The sequence below is a fragment of the Mastomys coucha genome, unplaced genomic scaffold (assembly GCF_008632895.1).
Source record: "Mastomys coucha isolate ucsf_1 unplaced genomic scaffold, UCSF_Mcou_1 pScaffold21, whole genome shotgun sequence".
NCBI classification, from domain to species: Eukaryota; Metazoa; Chordata; class Mammalia; order Rodentia; family Muridae; genus Mastomys; species Mastomys coucha.
This window is the reverse complement of record NW_022196904.1, coordinates 25,975,009-25,982,994: the sequence shown is the minus strand read 5'-3', so window position 1 is coordinate 25,982,994 and position 7,986 is coordinate 25,975,009. Positions and strand designations below refer to the sequence as shown.

Genomic DNA, 7,986 nt, shown 5'->3' with positions numbered 1-7,986 from the left:
CAGTAGATCCGGCCCTAGTAGCAAAGGCACAGGTGAGCTGGCCCCACAGGCAGGAGAGCAGGAGAGCTGAGCTTGCCTCTTGCTAGCTGCAGTACTGGCAAGAGGCAGTGCTGGAGAGCTCACCCTGGTGGTGCAGATGCAGGAGAGCTATTGGGCTGAGCAACTCAGCTACCTCCCAAGCTCAGATCCAGGGCTTTGGGATGTCCATCCCAACATCCAACCCATCTATGACCCACTGGAGCACTAGAGTGAAAGGGCCATGCTGGGCAGTGGTGGCACATGCCTTTAGTCCCAGCACTTGGGAGGCAGAGGCAGGTGGATTTCTGAGTTTGAGGTCATCCTGGTTTACAAAGTGAGTACCAGGACAGCCAGGACTATACAGAGAAACCCTGTCTCAGGAAAAAAAAATAGGGGGCAGTCCTTCAGATACAAACCTGAGCATTTCCATGACCCAGGGCAACAATGGGATATCTAAAAAGAGTCCCAGTGACAATCTAGTATAGATGCTGTAGCAGAAGCCAGAGGCCTCGAAACAGACCAAAGAATCATTGTAATGAATGTTTGAAAGTAACAATGTGTGGACAAAAGGGTATGCTGTGGGACACACTGTGACACACCACAGTTTCCACAACAAGATTTTTATATCTTATATCTTATTTTATTTTATGGGGAGGTTGCAAGGGCGGAGGGCAGATACAAAGGGACGAGAAGATGAGGGGGAATGTAGTGCATGATGTAAAATTCACAAAGAATCAATAAAAAGTTTTTTAAAATAGAAAATAAGCCAGGTGGCCATGGCACATGCCTTTAATCTCAGTACTCAGGAGGCAGGGGCAGTCAGATCTCTGAGTTGGAGGCCATCCTGGACTACAGAGCAAGTTCCAGGACAGCCAGGTATCAGGTCCTAAAGAAACAAGGGACAAAATGGCTGTCTGTGGTGCCTATTAGCACCAAAGCACATGCTGGCCTCCAGGCTCTCAGCATTGCAAGTGCCTGTTACACAGACCATGCTGGCATTCTGGCTCCTCGCAGCTCTCCTTGCTCTGTCCCCTACCCTAAACTTCTCTCCAGATCATAGGCTTCCCTTTCCCCAACTTCTCATTCATATGGAACCCTGCCATTTGACCCTGCATGCTCTTGGCTCTCTTGGTCCTCTTGCTCACCTCTCTTGCCTTCCTCATTTCCTGTCCTGCTCCCCCTGCTCTCCCCTCATGGCCCGATTCAGTTTGCTGGCTATATCTAGTTTATTTTCTCTCCCTGCTCTGGATTCTTCTGGATGCCTCTGGCTGTGCTCTCCCTTATATCTAGAATAAAACCCTTCTCCTCAACCACACCTTGGAGTGGTCACATCCTCACTTTATACATCTGATACCCAAATACCTACTTTATACACCAGGCTACACAAAGAAACCCTGTGTTGGAAAACCAAAAACAAGAAGAGGAAGAGGAAGAAGAAGAGGAGGAGGAGGAGGAGGAAAAGGAGGAAGAGGAAGAGGAGGAGGAGAGGAAGGAAGCAAATAAGAAAGGTAGGAAGAAAGTAAGGTAAGAAGAAAGAAAGAAAGAAAGAAAGAAAGAGAAAAAAAAAGAAAGAAAGAAAGGGTGTTTTATGTTTGTGTGCATGTAGCCAAAAATTTTAAAAGCAAATAGAAGTTAAAAAACAACAACAACAACAACAAGAATTGATGAAAGCTACAGTTAAAGTTCTGAGAAAACCTCTCCCCTGGCATTCCAATCAGGAAATGGAAGGCTAGAGATTCATTTTGTTAGGGAATTGAACTTCAACTCATCAGACAGAGGAGAGGCCTGTGGACAGTGAGGATGGCCAGACTTCCAACTGGCCAGAGATGGGATGTCGTCCATCACACAACCTCATACCCACCCACAAACACACATGGTGACCCACTATGTACAAACACACATACTGACTCACTACACACACACATATGAATGAATATATATATGTGCCATTCTGGCTAGTTTTATGTCAATTTGACATGAACTGTAGTCAGTTGAGAGAAGGGAACTTTAACTTAGAGAATACCTCCTGTAAGATCAAGCTGTAGCAAACCTATAGGGTGTTTTCTTAATTAGTGACTGACGGGGGAGGGCCCAGGCCACTGTGGGTGGTATTACCCCTGGGCTGGTGATCCTGGGTTCTATAAAAAAGCAGGCTGAGCAAGCCCTGAGAAATAAGCCAGTAAGCAGCACTCATCCATGGCCTCTGCATCAGCTCCTGCCTCCAGGTTCCCATACTGTCTGAGTGCCTGCCCTCGATGCTTTTGATGATGAACTGCTACAAAGAAGTGTGAGTGAAATAAACCCTTTCCTCTCCAAGTTGCTTTTAGATATGGTGTTTTATCATAGTAATAGTAACCCTAACTAAGGGTTACTGATCACATACGCGGCCAGGCGGTGGTAGCACACACCTTTAATCCCGGCACTTGGGAGGCAGAAGGCAGGTGGATTTCTGAGTTCAAGGCCAGCCTGCTCTACAGAGTGAGTTCCAGGACAGCTAGGGATACACAGAGAAACCCTGTCTTGGAGAAAAAAAAACACTGAAAAAAAAAAAAAGCACACTGAACCCACACATATATTGCACTGTACCCATACTCACACCACACCCACATCCACACACTATTATTGTGTATACATACAATACATACACTGCACCCACAGGTCATAGTAATACATTCACGCAATCATATACATACCACTCCCCTACATGTGTGTGTGTGTATATATATATATATATATATGCACATCATACTCAGTACATCCATACAGTATATCCATAAAAACATATCACACTCATAGACATATACTGAATCCATACATATACATTCATATGTCCATTGAACCCATACGTACATACTGACTGCACTTGTACAAACACCCACATTCCACATGTACAAACATAAAACATCCACACACATATCCATCCACCCACATACACTACACTGAAACACACACAACAGCCATACACAAATGCCCATCTCTACACACTTAAAACACCCAAACATATACCACGTCCACACATCTACATTACAACACAACACACACACACACACACACATACACACACACACACACTACACCACATTCAAGGACATAGACAAAAGTAAAAACATTCACTATGCTATGCATACTTTGTACAGACAGTACATACACTGCACACAATACACATGTCCACATCATCCCCACATACACACATCATGAACCCCACTGATGTACTGAATATACACACCCACAAGGAGATCACATGTATACACACACCACAAGCTCTGGGCTAGAACTTAGCCGGTTCTTCCGCTATAAGCAGGCTGAGAGAAAAGCCACATAACCAGTTTCAGACTCAGACCCCCTAGAGGTCCAGAAAGATAAGAAATCTGAAAAACTCAATCTAGTCTACCAAAAGAAGTTCAAAAGAGAGCTGCCTGTAAGGAATACTGGGACGCAGAGAAGCAGGACTATTGTCCCCATGGTATGTCCTTTGCTTTCCGGGCTATGTGTGTGCATGTATAATGCTTTTATAACAACATTTAAAAGTCAGGCAGCATCCACCCCTCACAGCTATAACCTGGGTGGCCCTCAATCTACATACAATTTCACATGCACCCAAAATTCTAACAACTCAACCAAGACTCCTGCAGATCTGAGCATGACAGCCCGGAGATGGATTGCTCTCTCATGGCCCTTCTGGCCTGGCCGCTGACTCTGCCTAATTCCTATCCTCTTTGCTGTCTCACGCCTCTGTGATTTACTTGTCATACCTTGCCCAGCCTCTCCAAGTCAACTAGGAAAAGAGAGTTACTGGCTTCTGCAAGGAGCCGTTTGCTGGGCAGCTCCCTCCCCCCACATCTGACCAGGGTACTGCTTATCCCCCACATCTGACAAGGGCACCTCTCTCCCCCACATCTAGCCCTGGCTCCCACCTGATGCCAGGGCCCACTGACTCCTTGCGCTGTGTGCTGGAAGATGCCTCCAGGTGTGCCCAGCTCAGACATGGATGACATACATACATATACATAAGAGCCAGTGAAGAAGAAAGCAGAAAGGAGACTGTTGGGTGAGTGGTGTATGCTGTAGCCCCAGCATGCTGAGTTCGAGGCCAGACTGGACTGGAGAGTGAGTTCCAGGCCAGCCAGATCTACATAGGGAGACCCCCCCAACTAAAAAACACAAACAAGACTCAGAACTTCATTCCGTCCTCTTTAGAGAAGAGTCTTCGTGCAATAGATGGTAATTAACACAGATCCACAGCTGGACAACGTGCAGAGAACAAGACACTTAGGAACTCTCAGGTGTAAACCGGAGGTCTTCGTCGAAGTCCTCGGGGATGTGTGTGGAAAGATTGCTAGAGTCAGACAGAAAGCAGCATCTCCCAGACACAACAGGACTAATGCCCACATGAACTCACAGAGGCTGTGGCAGCAGGCACAAGCCATGCAGGTCAAGCCAGATAAAATCTCAGCACCGAGGGAGAGGTAGACATAAAGTCCCATCCCTGACCAAGAAGCTATTTGCAATTGATACCTGCAGAGAAGAGGGACATCAGGGTTTTTTCCCCCCAGTGGACTGTCACCGTGTAAATCAGCCACACTTCAGGGCAGGCCTGTGCCCAGGAGTAGCTAGCAAACACAAAATGGTCTCCATGTCTGTTGTGTGTACACTTTTAATTTTGTTTTGGTATCTTTTATCTTACCGGGTTTTTGTTTGTTGTTTGTTTCTACTTTTTTGAGAGAGAAAAAGGGAAAGAACATGAAGCTAAGTGAGTAGGAAGGTTGGGGGGGGGGCCTCTGGAAGGAGTTGGGGGAGGGGATAAATATGATCAAATATATTGTATGGGAAATACTTAAATAACCCAGTTTAGGTAAAGACCTAAAATGGTCTTTCCTTCACCCAACTCCACCTCTCAGAAAGAATGATGGTTACGTCACAATTCTTCCACTGCGCATCATTCTCTCTACACACTGATGACCATGAGAGCCACGGAGATGGTTCACGGCAACAACCAGCCAGCAGTGTGCACTCTGGTGATGACCATAGACCTCTTCCCACAACTGGTGGCACTACATACTCATACCACAACATCTCAGGACTTTGGAGGACAAGTTGGAAGGACAGAAGCATCAGAAGTCCTGAATGGCAAGGACCCTGCTAGGCCTGGAGAGCTTGTTCTGTGCTCCAGTGCCCAGCCCACTTCCACGTACTTTATCCCATTGGCCAACCTCTGGAGGTCTCATCTCAGGACTGCTTGCTGCTTTCTCCAGAGCCTGCCTACTTGCTGCTTGGGAAACACAACCTTCCCAACCCATCCAGGTTTCTGAGTGAATCCTTTAAGGTTACTGGAATTAATTTTTTTTGGGGGGGGGGGTTGTTTTGTTTTGTTTTGTTTGTTTGTTTGTTTGTTTTTTGTGGGGTTTTTTTTGTTTTGTTTTGAGACAGGGTTTCTCTGTGTAGCCCTGGCTGTCCTGGAACTCACTCTGTAGACCAGGCTGGCCTTGAACTGAGAAATCCACCTGCCTCTGCCTCCCAAGTGCTGGGATTAAAGGTGTGCGCCACAACCGCCCAGCAGTCACTGGAATTATTAGGAAGACTCCATACCCCGCCCACTCAACAGCCCCACTTGATCAGAACTCCCTTCTAGAAACCTTCCTACAGGTCATGGGAGGCAAAGACGTTGAGGGTGTCTATACCAAATGCCAATCGCATATCTGTACCTTGGATGCCCTTGAGCATAGTAGGTTTGCACCCAGCATTAGGAACCAGGGGCCATAGGGCTGGTATCGTGTTCTAGTGTCATGCTCCCTTCTTTTCCCATCATCAAGCAGGACAGAACCCTGGAATGTACCCAGGCTGGTTAACTGGTCTTCTCCTAAGCTCTAAGACACTTCCAAGGTCCTTGAGTCCTTAGTGGAACCCCTTTATTCTTGGGGGGCTGGGCTAGAGCATTAAGTGTACTATCTGTGGTTTTCTGAGCAGGGTGGAGCCGCGTGGGAGTCACGTTGTCCTAAGGAAAATCTCCGTGTTATAGAATTAGTACACATCCCACCAGTCAGGAAACTCTCACCTCCCGCCAGCCCTGCTGGTTCTCTCTGGCCTCTAAGTCACTGCCAGGTCTGATCGATACCAGTGTAAACAGCTTTGTCCTGCGTTGTTGGTTGTCCTTCCTGGTTTGGGATGTAATCCATAATTCAACTACCATTCCCTGGTTCCACGGGAGCCAAGAGGGTGCTAAAGAGAGGAGTATCAGGTGAGGAACCAAGGTTTGATGTTCTTGGGTTTAGTTCTAGAAAAAAAAAAAATACAGGCCTATCCTGCAGGATGGTAGCCGCCCTGATCTGGATAGATGCGAGCCCCTCCCCGAACGTAGCCGATCTCACGTGGCTCAGCTGCCCTCACGTCCCTGTCTGTCAAGCTTTCTAAAGACAATTCGTTAAGAAACATCAGCTGAGCCCATAATGAGGCTCAGCCCTTCCATTCCTATTCTGGTTGGGGGTGTTACACGGAAGCCGGCTTTCCAGGGATGTTCATGCATGGCCGTGCCGTATCCTGGCAACCAGATCCAAAGCCAAGTCCTCCTGAGATCCCGGCTCTGGTCCAGCACTGGGCAGGGTGGAGGGGTGGCCACCGCACAGGGTTACTTTCATTGTACTTGAGGGGTTCCTTCCTATCAGACCCTGATCTGGGGCTGTATTTGGCATAGAGAGGTGCTAGCTTAGCTCCCCATTTTTAGCATGTGTAGGATATTGTACCTCCAGTCCTCTCCCATGCACCCTTGCTGTACTAGAGGCCTTACCTATTTTAAGGCAAACAAGAATTCTCCCACTGAGTTATGTCCATCTGAGGTTCAATCTTACTAACTCAGGCTGACCTTGAACTTATAATCCTTCTCCCTCTACCTCTCAAGTGTCTAAAATGACAGGCAGGTGTCACCAGGCCTGGCTGCCTATAAAGTTATTTAATAGCTGTTGAGATGATAGATGAGGCTTGGGTTCTGCAGAATTCCAGATAGGAACCTCCCTGGCCTCTCTCACAAGCTCGACTCATATTCCCTGGGCCCCTTTCTCTGCTCTTCTGATCCAGGAACTGGATGAGGATTCCCAGCACACTCCCAAGCCAGGCCCTAGGTGAGCCCCTTCTGGAGAAAGAAGTGTGATGCAGGGCCTTCCTTTGCCAGAGAGTTCTGAAGAAGTCTATTTTGCTCAGTCCGGCTGACCGCACTTTATAGTAACGATCCGATTCGGGAGACCAACCCCAGACAACAGTCCTCCATGTACAGGCCGACAATCCTGTTCTTGGGTTGCTAGGAGTTTCCTGCATTTGTTTCATTTTCTTTTTATTGATTCTTTGTGAATTCCACATCATGCATCCCAATGCCACCCATTTCCTCATCCTTCCATACCCACCCTCCTCCCTTTTCACCTCCCTACAAAACAAAAATAAATACTGAAACAAAACAAAAACATTTCACCGAGAAAGCTGTGTCCAAGCAGCTTTACTTGTAAAAGTTCATTGCAACGAGTGATTGATCTGGTTCGAAGCCTCTGGCTTCTGCTGCACTATCAATCCTGGACCCTCCCTGAGAGTCCTCTAAGATATCCTGCTGTTGCCCTGGGTCCTGGAGATCCTGTAGCTTTGGGTCTGCAGGACCAACCCTGTCACCTGCTCCAGCAGCTCATAGATGGGGTAGATGTTGGGGTGGGCCAGCTCAGAATCCTGAATCTGGGCCTGGATGGTAGCTGAGCTCACCAGGCAGGGAAGCATTGCTTCTTGGTCACAAGCCCTTTGAGGGTGTCCCCATTTCCAAAGACTGCCTGCCCTATATGAGAATACAAAAGACCTGCCTCTTGCTCCTGTTTGGACAGCTTTGACTGGAGGGCAAGGCTGGGGCTGGGGAGATAAGGAGCAAGAGCATGGTGAGGGGAGTCTGGGGAGGGGGACAGGGTGGATCTCTTTCAGTACACTCTTTTCATACTTCCTCCT

The 7,986-nt window shown here is 47.6% G+C and overlaps 1 long non-coding RNA gene across 2 annotated transcripts; it reads left to right on the top strand.

Annotated features, from left to right (window-relative positions):
* Positions 1–5,017: 5,017 nt before the first annotated feature.
* LOC116100463 lies at positions 5,018–7,471 on the top strand. Of its 2 annotated transcripts, XR_004122587.1 has the most exons (3): positions 5,018–5,341; positions 5,983–6,253; positions 7,087–7,471. It is a non-coding gene; the product is annotated as an uncharacterized LOC116100463 (long non-coding RNA). The 2 variants fall into 2 exon arrangements; XR_004122586.1 differs by lacking the exon at positions 5,983–6,253.
* The last annotated feature ends 515 nt before the right edge of the window (positions 7,472–7,986 follow it).